Source organism: Chiloscyllium punctatum, chromosome 3 (assembly GCF_047496795.1).
Source record: "Chiloscyllium punctatum isolate Juve2018m chromosome 3, sChiPun1.3, whole genome shotgun sequence".
Taxonomy (NCBI): Eukaryota; Metazoa; Chordata; class Chondrichthyes; order Orectolobiformes; family Hemiscylliidae; genus Chiloscyllium; species Chiloscyllium punctatum.
In genome coordinates, this window is record NC_092741.1 from 36137155 (window position 1) to 36153619 (window position 16465).

The following is a 16465-nucleotide window of genomic DNA, read 5'->3' on the forward strand; positions in this document are numbered from 1 at the left end:
AGATAGTGGTAATTTGTAATAACATACCTGTGTGCAATAATGTCTCTGATTAGAAAGGATCTGTGTTTTTACAGATCCTGAAACTACCTCTCCCTAACCTTTTGATGTTATTGCATTGCACGTAAGTTAATTAATTAACCCCGTGTCTGCGTGGGTTTCCTCCGGGTGCTCCGGTTTCCTCCCACAGTCCAAAGATGTGCAGATCAGGTGAATTGGCCATGCTAAATTGCCCGTAGTGTTAGGTAAGGGGTAGATGTAGGGGTATGCGCTTCGGTGGGGCAGTGTGGACTTGTTGGGCCGAAGGGCCTGTTTCCACACTGTAAGTAATCTAATAATCTAATAATTGGAAACATGGGTGATCTACTGATGGTGATTATTAGTTGAAAAATACCACAGGAGGTTTGGTGGTGGGAAAGTCCGGTTAGTTTTATGAGATAGCACTTCTGTATATAAAAATAAAATTACAGGGAGTATTGTGGTGCAGTGATAGTGCCTTTATTCTTGAGCCAGAAGTCTAAGTTCAAGTCCCACCTGTGTGTCTGAAGAGGTTGCCTTTTAAAAAGTGTTCTGAATGTGCATAAAAAAGGACTCTCTGGAAACAGCATGTTAATTTGATTAACAATTTTCTAAAATCCAATGTCCAATTTCCAAACAAAAATCCTGAAAGAGAACGAGTTCTTGTGGTGCAGTTCTCTGGGCCAGGAGACCTGGGTTCAAGTCCAACTTGCTCAAAAGGTGTACAAAAACATCTCTGAACAAGTTGGTGGGAAAACGTAAAAAAGGGGCTGTGTTCTTTGGTGGGCTGTAGTGGCAATGTCCAGGTAGTGAACAGATTGATTGGAAAATATCTAAGAGCGGGGTTGTTGCCTGTGGAGAGGGGTGAGCCCTGCAGGTGATAGAGACTTACCTCCAAGGCGGAGAATATTGTGGACAGCATGTACAGAGAGGTGGTCACACCTCAGACTCAGGCTACACACACAAGAAGAGAATGGGTGACCACCTGGCAGAGCAGGAAGGCTAAGCAGGCAAGGCAGGAATCTCCTGTGGCTATTCTCCTGCAAAACAGATATACCATTTTAGATACTGTTAATGGAAGTAGCCTCTTGGGATAACATCAGCAGCCAAATTCATGGCACCATGGTTGACTCTGCTGCAGAGAGACGGAGAAATAGGCATAGAAGTACTATAGTTACAGGGGATTTAATTGTATGGGGAATAGACAGGCATTTCTGAGGCCACAAATGAGAGTCCAGATGATGCATTGCTTCCCTGTTGCAAGGGTCCTGGATGTCTCTGAGTGGTCGCAGGACATTCTGGAGAGGGAGGGCGAACAGCCAGTGGTTGTGGTACACGTTGGCACGAACAACATTAGGTGGGAATAAAAGTGATGAAGTCCTCAAAGCAGAATATAGAGGACTGGGAAGAAAGTTGAAATGTAGGACTTCAAAGGTAGTTATCTCTGGATCACTACCAGTGCCATGAGTGCGTCAGAGTAGAAACAACAGGAGATATATAGCAGGAATATGTGGCTGAAAACCTGGTGTGAGGAGGAGGGCCTTTGGTTTTGTGGGGCATTAGGACCAATTCTGGGGGGGGGGGTGGAACCTGTACAAACTGGATGGGTACTTGGCAGAGTGGTTGGGGAGGGTTTAAACTAGTGCGGCAGGGGAATTGAAACCAGAGAGGTAGGGCAATACAGGAAGAAATTGAGGGAGAGCTAGAAATGGAGGTCAGCAGACTAAGAATAAGAACAGACAGAGAAATGCTACTGGAAAGAGCAGGGGAGATGGTCTGAAATACAAGTATTTCAACATGAGAAGTATAATGGGAAGGTAGATGAACTTAGAGCTTTGGTTAGTACTTGGAACTGTGACATTACTGACGTTACGGAGACTTGGCTGAAAGAGGGACAGGACTGGCTGACGTATGTCGTAGGATTTAGATGTTTCAGGTGTGATACAAGGGGATGTAAAAAGGGGTGGGGGAGTTGCATTACTGGTAGTGGAGTATTTCACAGCTTTAAGACAGTCGTGGATAGGGACAATAGCAGTCCTCGGGTGAAGGTGTTAAATTGGGTGAAGGTGAACTACAACAATGTTGGGCAGGAACTGGAGAGTGTTGATTGGAGGCGCTGTTTGAGAGTAAATTCACATGGGACAGGTGGGAGTGTTTCAAACGGCAGTTGATGAGCGTTCAGGAACGGCACATTACTATGAGAATGAAAAATAGATTTTGCAAATTACATGAACCTTGGATGGCCATAGATGTTATGATCGTGGTCAAAAGAAAAAGGAAAGTTATGGGGAATGGAACGGACAAAGCCCTTGAAGTATATAAGGAAAGTAGGAAAGACCTTAACAAGGAATTAGAAGGGCTAAAAAGGGTCATGAAAAATCATGAGCAAACAGGATTAAGGAGAATCCCAAGGCTTTTTATACATATGCATATATAAAAAGCAAGAGGGTAGCCAGGACCCACTCAGGGACAAATCAGGGAATCTATGTGTGGAGCAGATGAGGTAGGTGAGGTCCTAAATGAATACTTTGACACAAAGAGAAAGAATTGGTGGAGGATGATCTCAGGGAAGGGACTGTCAAATTTCTAAGCCAAGTTGCTATTAAAAAGGAAGAGGTGTTGTGTTTCTTAAAAAGTATTAAGGGAAGTCCTGATGGGATCTATCCCAAAATATTGAGGGAGGCAAGAGAACAAATTTCAGGAACATTGATGGACATCTTTATATCCTCCTTGGGCACAGGTGAGGTCCCAGAGGACTAGAGAATAGCCAGTGTTGTTCCATTGTTTAAGAAGAGTAACAGGGGTAATCCAGGAAGTTCCAGGCCTGTGAACCTCACGTCTGTGGTCGGGAAATTAGATGGGGAAGGGGAGCTGAGTACAAAGTTGACAAGTTATGCTGCAGTTTTATAGAATGTTAGGTAGGACACACTTGGAATATTGTGTACAGTTCTGGTCACCACTATACCAGAAGGATGTGAATGTTTTGGAGAGGGTACTGAAAAGGTTTGCCAGGTTATTGCCTGGTATGGAGGATTTTAGCTATCAAGAAAGGTTGGATAGGAGGTTGAGGGGTGACCTGACAGAAGTTTATAAGATTATGAATAGCATGGATAGTGTAGAAAGAATGAGGCTTTTTTTCCAGGATGGAGGGGTCAGTTACTAGGGACAACAGGTTCAAGGTGTGAGGGGGCAAGTTTAAAAGAAACGTGTGAGGCAGATTTTTACACAGTGGTGAGTGACTGGAATGCGTTGCTACAGGAGGTGGTGGAAGCAGACACAATAGCAGCATTCAATAAGCACCTGGATAAATACATGAAGAGAAAAGGAATAGAGGGATAAAGATCCTGTAAGAGAAGACAGTTTTAGTATGGAAGGGCAAACTGTGTCGGCGCAGGCTTGGAGGGCCAAAGGGCCTGTTCTTGTGCTGTGTTATTCTTTGCTTTTTGATGTCACTCCATTTTTGTTGAATCCCCTCCCTCTCTCCCTACATTTCCTTCACCTTTGATGCCATTGTACACGTGAACAATGATTTAGAGCATCTACAGGATTCGGGGACAGGAAAGTTGGAGAAGCTCTTCATGGACCTGTTCCTGGATCTGGTGAAAGAAGTCATTAACAAGTCAAGGCAGTGGGCTGTGGAGGGGATCACAACTCTTCACCTGAAAAGTCTGCTCCTCCTCTTCTCAGGAGCACATGGTGTTGTGTGATTTTTAACTGTGTACACCCCAGTCCAACATTGGCATCTCCAAATCATGACATTATCTGATCACTGTCACATTGCAGTCTGTGGGAACTAGCTGAGCACAAATTAGCTGCTGTGTTTTCTACAAGTGAATGTGCTTCAATGTGAACTTTGTTAGCTGTAAAGCACTTTAAAATGATGGCAATCATGAAAAGCGCTATCAAACTTTCTTTTTGAATGTGTAGTAGCTAATTTTCTCCCTTGCCTGTTCTCTGCATACCACTCCTGACCCAGAGATCAGGAACTTGTCCGCTCCATCATAAATGTCCTCGTTGACAGCAGAAAGATACCCAGTCAGTTTGCTTAAAGTCCTTCAAGTGTGACCTTCTGCAGCACGCTTTGCGCTTTCTGTTTCATGTAACGTACTGTGAGGGCTTTGAGGTATCCCAAAGCTCTTCCCATCTAAACAATCAGGGGAGCAGTCACTGTTATGTGGGCAAGTGTGTAGCTAATTTGTATGGAGCCAGATTCAGACAGTAAATGAAATGAATGAGCAGCTAATTTTTTTTTTGTCTTACTTGGGGGAAGACTATTGGCCAAGGATATTTAATGCTAATGCTTCCTCCATTACCATTTTTTTCCATTTATGTTAATTCCATTAAGTTTCTTCCCTTTGAATTATGTTACATTCCTTTTGTGGTAATTTGTCCTTCTCTACGTGAAACAGATGGAAGTCTGGAATATCCTATTTTGTATTATAGTTTCACTCTGGTTACAGCTCAACAAGTAAAAGATTGATACTTAATATTGGCCATCTCTGTCATTGCAACGTTTGAGATGTTGAGGGGACTTGGCAGGGTAGTGCTGAGACAATAATTCCCCACCAGTTTAAATATAAAAGGCTTTCCAATTAAGATGGTGACGAGGGAATTTCTCCTGTGAGAGTCATTGCCGCTTGGAATTTTCTTCCCCTGTCGGGCAGTGGAGACTGGGTCATTCAGGATTAATTGAGATGGATTTTTAATCACAAGGGAGCCAAGAGATATGGGAGGTGGGAAGGAACATGGAATTAAAGCCATAATTCGATCAGCCCTGATCATATTGAATGGTCAAGCAGGCATGTTAGACTGGATGAAATACGCCTGCTCCCATTTCTTATGTTCTCATATCTTTATCATCAAAATATTTTAATTTCTTGTTGGAATTCATCTTGCCCAATGCAAGTGCCATGTTTTTAATCTGCTGTCAAATATGAGTTTGAATGTACTCCATTCAAAAGGCCTCTTTTAGTTTGTCTCTGCTTAGTTCTCATTAAAGCTTTCTCAGAACCATTTGGTTTTCATCACTTGTAATACCATTCTTCTATCAGTTGGTAAATCAAAACTTTGTCAGTTAATGATTCACTCTTGAGACTGAAACTGTCAAGCAGTACTGAGGTGCTATCTTTCAGAAGAGGTGTTAAACTGAGATACCTTTTACCCTCTGGTGGGTATAAAAGATCCCAAAGTTACAGGAATCTTATTTTGTGTCACAACCTGTTTTCCTCTGAGTCCTATATTCCTCCAGTGACATCTGGAACAGATTATCTGGTCATTATTGCATTGTAGTTTGGATAAGATAATTACATGAAAATTGGATGCTATAGTTCCTATGTTACAACAATGACTGCACTTCAAATGTACTTCAGTGGTTATAGAATATTTTGGGGCTATTTGAAATTGTGATAAATACGATGTAAATGTAACATGGCAGTTGTTTTAGCCTCAGATGTTTCACTGTTATGGAACTGTGCTTCTGTTTATTATTGTTGCAACGTTGTTCTTCTGGACTGTATGATGTTATCTCCTTCTACTTCTTTTTCTCTATTGTTATTTTTGCATGGAGTGTATTTTGACTTGCGTGCAGATGTTGCATAAGATTGATGGCCTGAAAGGGTTAAGTGCCAAACTTTGGAATTGCTCCACACATTGATGTATAGATGCTTATTGCTGGGAGGAGCTAATTGATTTTCAGTTAATCATATCTACAGTCATGTAGTATAACCTCGCTAGGAGGTAACAATGCCTTTTACCTAGTGTTAATGCAGATACTCAGTCTTAATGCAACCTACAATCTCGTTATTATGTAACAAGCCACTTCTTGTTCCTCAAGAAACCTCCTCTGTTGAATACTCGTTAGTGGTTAATGTTTCACCAACTTAATATGAGTAAGCCCAGTAAATAAGAATTACAAGAAAGATTGCTGGCAGTAAATCTATCAAAACAAGCTGCTATCGCAACTAGGTGCCAGCTGCAGACATTACTTAGAATAGTGGCAACCACTGCCGTATGTAAAATATTTACTGATTATTACTTTGTAGAGCAAACATTTTTACTTTGCATATTATAAAATGTTACAGGAATCTTATTTTGTGTCACAACCTGTTATGTCACTAAACTAATATTAATAACTGCTGATGCTGGAGTTCTGAAACAAAAACAGAAATTGCTGGTGAAACTCGGTTTGACAGAAAGCAGAGTTAGCGTTTCAAGTGCACCGACCCTCCTTTAGAACTGCTGTGTTAATAGTTGCTCCAACAAGGCATCCAGATGAGAGGAAATCTGAACTTGTCAACATTGAATGCAGTGATAACATTAAAACATGTAATGCGGCACGGTGGCACAGTGGTTAGCACTGTTGCCTCACAGTGCCAGAGACCCGGTTCAATTCCCGCCTCGGGCAACCGTCTGTGTGGAGTTTGCACATTCTCCCTGTGTTTGTGTCGGTTTTCTCTGGGTGTGCCGGTTTCCTCCCACAGTCCAAAGATGTGCAGGTCAGGTGAATTGGCCATGCATGCTAAATTGCCAGTAATGTTAGATAGATTAGTCAGAGGTAATTATAGGGGGATGGGTTTCTCTTCGGAGGGTCGGTGTGGACTTATTGGGCTGAAGGGCCTGTTTCCACACTGTAGGTAATCTAATCAAATAGGGTGTCTACTTCCAGAACTGTTGAATTGAGCCCTTCTAGTTCTCCTCCCTGCTTAGTATGGCTGAGATGAACTAGCATTCAATGCTTACATTCTCGATCTGAATGGGACTATGATGTGATAACCATTACAGAAACTTGATTGTGGAAAAGGCCAGTATTGACAGCTCAGTATTCCGGTGTTTAGATATTTCAGGTGAGATAAAGAGGGACATAAAATGGTTAGGGGAGTTCGTTACTGATTAAGGAGAATGTCACATCTGTACTGGCAGAGGACATCTTGGAGGGGTCATCCAGAGAGAACATAAAAGTTTTGAAGGATAGGATAAATCAACTACTGGAAAGGTGGGGATTAATCAGGGATAGACAGCACTGATAGGCTAAAGGAAGATTCTGTCTGATTAATTTAATTGGGCTTTTTGAAAAGGTGACTAAATATATTGATGAGGGCAGTGTCATTGACGTGGTTTACATGGACTTCAGTAAAGCTTTGATGAGGTCTCACGTGGAAGGATGGTCCAGAAGGTAAGAGCCCATAGGATCCAAGGGAAGTTGGCAAACTACTTCAAGATTGGCTTGCAAATAGGAGGCAAAGGGTGATGTTGGAGAGATGATATTGTGATCGAAAGCCGTGACCAATGGTGTTCCACGAGGATCAGTGCTGGGACTTCTATTGTTAGTACTTTATATAAATGATTTGGGTGAAACTGATCATGGTCTGATTTGTAAGTTTGCACATGATGTGAGAAGTGGTGGGTAGTGAGGAAGGTTGTCAAAGGATACAGCAGGATGTCGATCAGCTGGAAAATTAGGCAGAGAAATGGTAGATGAATTGTAATCTGGTCAGTGTGAGGTGATGCATTTTGGGGTGTCATATACAAGAGGAAAATACTATAAATGGTCACACTCTTAGAGTATTGATAAATTGGGTCCAAGTCCATAGCTCCCTAAAAGTGGAAACATAAGTTGGTAAGATGGTAAACAGCTTGCCTTCATTGGTTGGAGCATTGAATGTGAAAGTGGGCAAGTCGTGTTGCCACTGTGTAAGACTTAGGTTGGGCCATGGGTACAGTACTGTGCACAGTTTTTGGTGACCATACTATAGGAATGATGTAGAGGCTTTGAAAATGATGCAAACGAGACGTACCTGGATGTTGCTTAGATTGGAGTGTAGTAGCTGTAAGGTGAAGTTATTCAAAATTGGATTGTTTTCATGATAGGGTCAGAGGCTATGCAAAATTGAGAGGCAGAGGTAAGGTGGAAATTTGAAATACTAGTGGGCATAGGTTTAAGGTGATGGGAAAAGGTTTAAGGTTTTCTTTTGCATAAAAATAGTAGGTGCCTGGAACATGCTACCAGGGCAGGTGGTACAGGCAGATATAATAACAACGTTTAAGACACATTTAACACATGAACAGGCAGAGAATAGAGGGATACAGATTATGTGCAGGCAGATGGGATTAGTTTAGAACAGCCTCATGGTTGGCACAGACATAATGGACCAAAGGGCCTGTTTCAATGCTGTACTGTTCTATCTTCTATGTTCTAATACTTATATAAATGGTAGCCCTAAGCTGCTTTTTTTAGCAACCACTGTGCCCATTCTGATTGTCCTTTCAGTTAACTTTGCATGTTGCAAACACTGAAGAAATTAAGCAGGTCTGTGGTAAGAGAAGCAGAGTTAATGTTTCAAGTTAAGTGCTACTCCTCTTCAGAACTTTGGATAGTTTGTAATCACTTCTTAAATTCCATGCTTTGAATGCTCACTGCATTGCTATCAAGCTAGATTGGAACTGCAGGCAAGCAGTAGTGTTGCACTGATATTAAACAACGAACTGTGGATGCTGGAAATTAGAAAGAGAATTGTTGGAGAAACTCAGTCAGTCTGGCAGTGTCTGTGGAGGTAGAAACTGAGTTAACGTTAGAGTCCAGTGACCCTTTGTAACACTTGCAGCATTTTAAGGCAGGGCAGTTTACTAATCCAAACCAAATCTTCTGAATTTTTTTTTAGATTTAAGAGGATTAACAAGACTCGCGATGGAGGAATACTTTTGTGTATAATGTCTCTTGCAAAATACACCGACTAATATAAAATGTCATTTGTCTCTCTGTCTGATCTCCAGCTGACCATATTTGTTGATTTTTGGGACAGGACAGGTATGGCTGCCTACTCATCAAGTTTAATGAGATTTCATCTTCCAAAATTGCCTGTGGAGGTTAGAGAATTTGAATTCCCTGAATTAAAAAAAAAAGTATTTCTCTGTACAAATTCAAATGAAGAGGTGTTGTTTGGTATAGAAGACAATGGGCCAAGTAGTAGGAATGGGATGAGAACAGTTCGGGCCCCAGATATGCCTGTCTCTTTGTTGGCTACATAGAGCAGTTGATCTTCCGTAATTACACCGGCACCACTCCCCACCTCTTCCTCCGCTACATTGATGACTGCATTGGCACCACCTCGTGCTCCCGCGAGGAGGTTGAGCAATTCATCAACTTCACCAACACATTCCACCCTGACCTTAAATTTACCTGGACCATCTCTGACACCTCCCTCCCCTTCCTGGACCCCTCCATCTCTATTAATGACGACCAACTTGACACTGACATTTTTTACAAACCCACTGACTCCCACAGCTACCTGGATTACACCTCTTCCCACCCTACCTCCTGCAAAAATGCCATCCCGCATTCCCAATTTCTCCGCTGTATCTGCTCCCAGGAGAACCAGTTCCACCACAGAACACACGAGATGGCCTCCTTCTTTAGAGACCGCAATTTCCCTTCCCACATGGTTAAAGATGCCCTCCAACGCATCTTGTCCACATCCTGCACCTCCGCCCTCAGACCCCACCCCTCCAACCGTAACAAGGACAGAAGCCCCCTGGTGCTCACCTTCCACCCTACCAACCTTCGCATCAACCAAACCATCCGCCGACATTTCTGCCACCTCCAAACAGACCCCCACCCCCACCAGGGATATATTTCCCTCCCCACCCCTTTCCGCAAAGACCGTTCCCTCCGTAACTACTTGGTCAGGTCCACGCCCCCCCCACAACCCACCCTCCCATCCTGGCACTTTCCCCTGCCATCGCAGGAACTGTAAAACCTGCGCCCACACCTCCTCCCTCACCTCCATCCAATGCCCTAAAGGAGCCTTCCACATCCATCAAAGGTTTACTTGCACATCCACGAATATCATTTATTGTATCCGTTGCTCCCGATGTGGTCTCCTCTACATTGGGGAGACTGGGCGCTTCCTAGCAGAGCGCTTTAGGGAACATCTCCGGGACACCCGCACCAATCAACCACACCGCCCCGTGGCCCAACATTTCAACACCCCCTCCCACTCTGCCGAGGACATGGAGGTCCTGGGCCTCCTTCACCGCCGCTCCCTCACCACCAGACGCCTGGAGGAAGAACGCCTCATCTTCTGCCTCGGAACACTTCACCCCCAGGGCATCAATGTGGACTTCAACAGTTTCCTCATTTCCCCTTCCCCCACCTCACCCCAGTTCTAAACTTCCAGCTCAGCACTGTCCCCATGACATAGAACATAGAACATAGAAGAATACAGCGCAGTACAGGCCCTTCAGCCCTCGATGTTGCGCCGATCAAAGCCCACCTAACCTACACTAACCCACTATCCTCCATATACCCTCTGTATGCCCGCTTAAATACCCATAAAGAGGGAGAGTCCACTACTGCTACTGGCAGGGCATTCCATGAACTTACGACTCGCTGAGTGAAGAACCTACCCCTAACATCAATCCTATATCTACCCCCCCTTAATTTAAAGCTATGCCCCCTTGTAATAGCTGACTCCATACGTGGAAAAAGGTTCTCACTGTCAACCCTATCTAACCCCCTAATCATCTTGTACACCTCTATCAAATCACCCCTAAACCTTCTTTTCTCCAATGAAAACAACCCCAAGTGCCTCAGCCTTTCCTCATAGGATATTCCTACCATACCAGGCAACATCCTGGTAAACTTCCTCTGCACCCGTTCCAGTGCCTCCACATCCTTCCTATAGTATGGCGACCAAAACTGCACACAATATTCCAGATGCGGCCACACCAGAGTCTTATACAACTGCAGCATGACCTCAGGACTCCGGAACTCAATTCCTCTACCAATAAAAGCCAGTACGCCATATGCCTTCTTCACTGCACTATTTACCTGGGTGGCAACTTTCAGAGATCTGTGTACATGGACACCAAGATCCCTCTGCTCTTCCACACTACCAAGTATCCGACCATTAGCCCAGTAATCCATATTTTTATTACACTTACCAAAGTGAATCACTTCACACTTAGCTACATTGAACTCCATTTGCCACCTTTCTGCCCAGCTCTGCAGCTTCTCTATATCCTGCTGTAACCTGCCACATCCTTCCTCACTGTCTACAACTCCTCCGACTTTCGTATCATCCGCAAACTTGCTCACCCAACCTTCTAACCCTTCCTCCAGGTCATTTATAAAAATGACAAACAGCAATGGTCCCAAAACAGATCCTTGCGGAACACCGCTAGTGACGGCACTCCAAGATGAACCTTTGCCATCAACTACTACCCTCTGTCTTCTTCCAGAGAGCCAATTCCTAATCCAAATCTCCAACTCACCCTCAATGCCATATCTCTGTATTTTCTGCAGTAGCCTACCATGGGGGACCTTATCAAACGCCTTACTAAAATCCATATATACCACATCTACCGCTTTCCCCTCATCTACCTCCTTAGTCACCTTCTCAAAGAATTCAATAAGGTTTGTGAGGCACGACCTGCCCTTCACAAAACCATGCTGACTATCCTTGATCACATTATTCTTATCCAGATGTGCATAAATCCTATCCCTTACAATTCTCTCTAAGACTTTGCCCACAACGGAAGTGAGACTCACTGGCCTATAGTTACTAGGATTATCCCTACTCCCCTTCTTGAACAAGGGAACCACGTTTGCTAGCCTCCAGTCCTCTGGCACTACTCCTGTCGACAAAGAGGACACAAAAATCAAGGCCAATAGCTCTGCAATCTCCTCCCTTGCTTCCCAGAGAATCCTAGGATAAATGCCATCAGGCCCAGGGGACTTATCTATTTTCACCCTTGCCAGAATTTCCAACACCTCTTCTCTACATATCTCAAAGCCATCCATTCTACTTGTTTGTGCCTCAGTATTCATATCGACAACAATGTCCTGTTCCTGAGTGAATACTGACGAAAAGTATTCATTCAGCGCCTCCCCAATCTCTTCAGCCTCCACACGCAACTTCCCATTACTATCCTTGATTGGACCTATTCCTTCCCTAGTCATTCTTTTATTCCTAACATACCTATAGAAAGCCTTAGGGTTTTCCCTAATCCTACCAACTAAGGACCTTTCATGTCCCCTCCTTGCTGCTCTTAGCTCTCTCTTCAGGTCCTTCCGGGCCACCTTATAACTCTCAATTGCCCCTATTGAACCTTCACGCCTCATCTTTACAAAGGCCGCCCTCTTCCATTTAACAAGGGATTCCAACTCCTTATTAAACCACGGCTCCCTCACACGACCCTTTCCTCCCTGCCGGACTTGTCCGGACTTGTCCTACCTGCCTATCTCCTTTTCCACCTATCCACTCCACTCTCTCCTCCCTGACCTATCACCTTCATCCCCTCCCCCACTCACCCATTGTACTCTATGCTACTTTCTCCCCTCCCCCACCCTCCTCTAGCTTATCTCTCCACGCTTCAGGCTCACTGCCTTTATTCCTGATGAAGGGCTTTTGCCCGAAACGTCGATTTCGCTGCTCGTTGGTTGCTGCCTGAACTGCTGTGCTCTTCCAGCACCACTAATCCAGAATCTGGTTTCCAGCATCTGCAGTCATTGTTTTTACACCTGAGGATGTTCCAACACGCTTATAAGTACCTTTGAGATATAGTCACTGTTATAATGATGGACACACAGAAACAATTTATGCACAAGAAGACCCCACAGACAGCAATGCATGAGATTTTTCTTTTATTCATGGAATGTTGGTATCGTTGGCTAAAGCTTTTATTTTATTTCCTGTCCCTAATTGTACTTGAGAAAGATGGTGGTGAGTTGCTACCTTCAACCCTGCCGTCCTTGGGATGTAGGTACACTCACACATCTGTTATGGAGAGATTTCCAGGATTTTATTAGATTAGATTAGATTACTTACAGTGTGGAAGCAGGCCCTTCGGCCCAACAAGTCCACACCGACCCGCCGAAGCGTATACCACCCAGACCCATTTTGATGTAGTGATTCCAGGATTTTGATGTAGCGGAAACAGTGAAATAACTCCAAGCCAAGATGGTGTGTAACTTGGTGTGGTATTTGCAGGTGGTGGTTTCCCTCATCCTGTTCATTTTGTAGACGTATGGCTGCCAGACGCTACTGAGTTACTTCAGCAATTTCTGTTTTTGTTTCAGATTTCCAGTATCCATCATCCTTGATTTTATTTTAGTGTTTAACTCACTGCTGCCTCCCTTCCAGGTATGCTCACTTGAAGTCCTGCTGTTCTCTCCGATAGGATATCTGTTCTCATTTATCTTACTGTTCACCATCATTACATTTGTTGTCACTCCTAGTGTTTGACAGGGTATTTGCCAAAATTTGTATTCAGGTGTCAATATCGAAATCAATAATTTTAAGTAAAAACTGAATGGACTGCAGATGCTGTATATCAAACAAAAACAGAAAATGGTGGAAAAACACAGCAGGTCTGGCAGCATCTGTAGAGAAATCAGAGTTAATGTTTCGGGTCTGGTGACGTTTCTCAGACCTTTTTCTTCAGCACGATTCTGAGGAAAGGACATTGGACCCAAATGTTAACTCTGATTTCTCTTCACCTATAAATGGTGTGTCTGTGTGCCCCTCTCAACTTCACTGGACAAAGGAGCAGTGCTCCGAAAGCTTGTGATTTTAATTAATTAAACCTGGTCCCACTACTTAAGAAAGGTGGTAAGGAAAAGTCAGGGAACTAGAGACCAGTGAGTCTGATGTTGGTGGTAGGCAAGTTGTTGGAGAGACAGGATGTACATGGGTTTGGAAAGGCAAGGTCTGATTAGGGATAGTCAATATGGCTTTGTGCGTGGGAAATCATATCTTTCAAACTTGATTGAGTTTTTTTTGAAGAAGTAACAAAGAGGATTGATGAGGGCAGAACAGTAGATGTGGTCTATATGAACTTCAGTAAGGCATTCAACAAGGTTCCCCATGGGAGACTAATTAGCAAGGTTCGATCTCATGGAATACAGGGAGATCTCGCCGTTTGGATACAGAACTGGCTCAAAGGTAGAAGAGGAGATAGAAGTGGAGGATTGCTTTTCTGACTAGAATCCTGTGACCAGTGGAGTGCCACAAGGATCAGTGCTGGGTCCCACTACTTTTCACCATTTATATCAATGATTTGGATGTGAACATAGGAGGTATAATTAGTAGGTTTGCAGATGACACCAAAATTGGAGGTGTAGTGGGCAACAAAGAAGGTTACCTCAGAGTACAACGGGATCTTGATCAGATGGGCCAATGGGCTGAGGAGTGGCGAATGGGGTTTAATTTTGATAAATGCAAGGTGGTGCATTTTGGAGAAGCAAATCAGAGCAGGACTTACACACTTAATGGTAAAGATCCTCGAGACTGTTTCTGAAGTGCAGGTTCATAGTTCCCTGAAAGTGGCATTGCAGGTAGATAGGATTTGGTATGCTTTCCTTTTATTGGTCAGAATATTGAGTATAGGATTTGGGAGGTCATGTTATGGTTGCACAGGACATTGGTTAGGCCAGTTTTGGAATATTGCGTGCAATTCTAGTCTCCTTCCTATCAGAAAGATGTTGTGAAACTTGAAACTTGAAAAGGTTCAGAAAAAATGTGCAAGGATATTGCCAGGCTTGAAGTTGGAGGATTTCAGCCGTAGTGAGAGACTGATTAGGCTGGGGCAATACTTGCTGGAGCATCGGAGGCTGAGGGGTGACCTAATAGAAGTTTATAAAGTCATGTAGGGCATGCATAGGATAAATAGACAAGGTCATTTCCCTGGGGTGGGAGAGTCCAGAATGAGAGGGCATAGATTTTGGCTGAGAGGGGAAAGATATAAAAGGGACTTAAGGGGCAATGTTATCACACAGAATGGTGAGTGTATGGAATGAGCTACCAGAGGAAGTGGTGGAGGCTGGTAAATTACAACCTTTAAAAGGCATCTGGATGGGTATATAAACAGTAAGTGTTTAGAGGGTTATGGGCCAAGTGCTGGCAGATGGGACGAGATTAATTTTGGATATCTGGTCAGGATGGACGAGTTGGACCACAGGGTCTGTTTCTATGCTGTCCATCTGTGACTCTCTGGCTATAGAACCTGGTGTTGTGTGACTTCTGACTTTGTTTTTGGTTTGGGAGGTTCTGTAGACTAAGTAGAATATTTGGGACACTTCCTGCAATCTTCATCCCCAGATGTTGGCAAATCAGGACTTTTAATTTGGCTCAGACCTTTCTTTTTGTAGCATTTCTCTATTTATATCCCATCAATCAAACCATTGATTTTCATTCGGCAGGATGTGTCTGTCAAGTCTGGTGTTCAGATCAACACGAGATTGTCCATCTGATACATTCGTCTTGGACTTTTAATGCAACTGAGTGGTTTATTGAGAATCAACCACATTGCTGTGGGAGTCACATTAGGCCAGGCTTGATGAGGAAGACAGGTTTTCTCTCCAGAAAGGCATTACGTAACCGCTTGTGTTTTGGTGAGCATCCAACACTTTCGTGGTCATCTTTACTGACCCGTCGTTTTTTTCCCAGATATATTGGCTGTCCTTGGAAGTAAGTCTCAAACTCCGTGATACCAATTTCTGATAAACTGGCCTAGTAAAGTAACCACTTTGTTACCGTTTGAAATTATGCTGACTAAATCATCTGTTGTAATGTTGAAGACAGCTGACACAATTACATTGGTCTTTAAGATAACCCAGCTGACAACCTGCTTAGATTTGCTATTTTTGCTTTGCCCTCTTTCTGAAAGCAATGGGCTGTGTTGGTGGGACCAGGATTCTGGACAACTTCCAGTATGTGATCCTTCTTGTGCATGTACCTTGACAGTAGCCAGATTAGTGCCAAATGCTATACTATCATCTCTGACAGCCTGCAGTACACGATAGCAAGAAATCTTTGGCAGTCATGTGTGTTAGTTTCTTCTTTCAGAGGAACTGAGGTTAACAATTAACTGGGGAGCAATACAATTCAAAACTCTTTCAAAGAATATGCATAATCAAGATAGGTGGAAGTCATGCAGAAAATACATGGTTGGTTGATAGGGATATAATGGAAATTGGTGAACAAGGTATAAATAGAGAAAATATTGAATTAATTGAATTGAATTTATTGTCATATGTACTGAGGCACAGTGAAAAGCTTTGTTTTGCGAGCAATACAGAGAGATCAAGTAGTTAAGTAGCATGGATAAGTAAATATTAGGTAAACAGCAGCAAAACAAAAACACAGGTACAGGTGAACGTTAAGCATTTGTGAGTCCATTCAGTATTGTCTAAAGAAAGGACTGAGTCAAAATAATACACTTGAAATGATTTTTTTAAAATGGCTAATATAGTCTTGAGGTTATTATCACAGCAGTGCTGCTGCTGTCAAGATTTAAGTTGCATTATGACTAATTTTTGTGCTCACTGCAGTGTTTCAGCTGGAGAGTTCAAAGGATGGCAGTCTAAAAGGATGGCAGTCTTTCGAAATGCCTCTCAATCTTTTCTTTTTGTTCATTCTCAGAATGTGGATACTATTGGCAAAGTCAGTATTTA

General features: G+C 43.2%; 1 long non-coding RNA gene across 7 annotated transcripts in view; it reads left to right on the top strand.

Annotated features, from left to right (window-relative positions):
* The window catches only part of LOC140457857 (uncharacterized), a 560696-nt gene that overhangs the window by 308486 nt on the left and 235745 nt on the right, over window positions 1-16465 (top strand). The gene's annotated exons all lie outside the window — the stretch shown is intronic.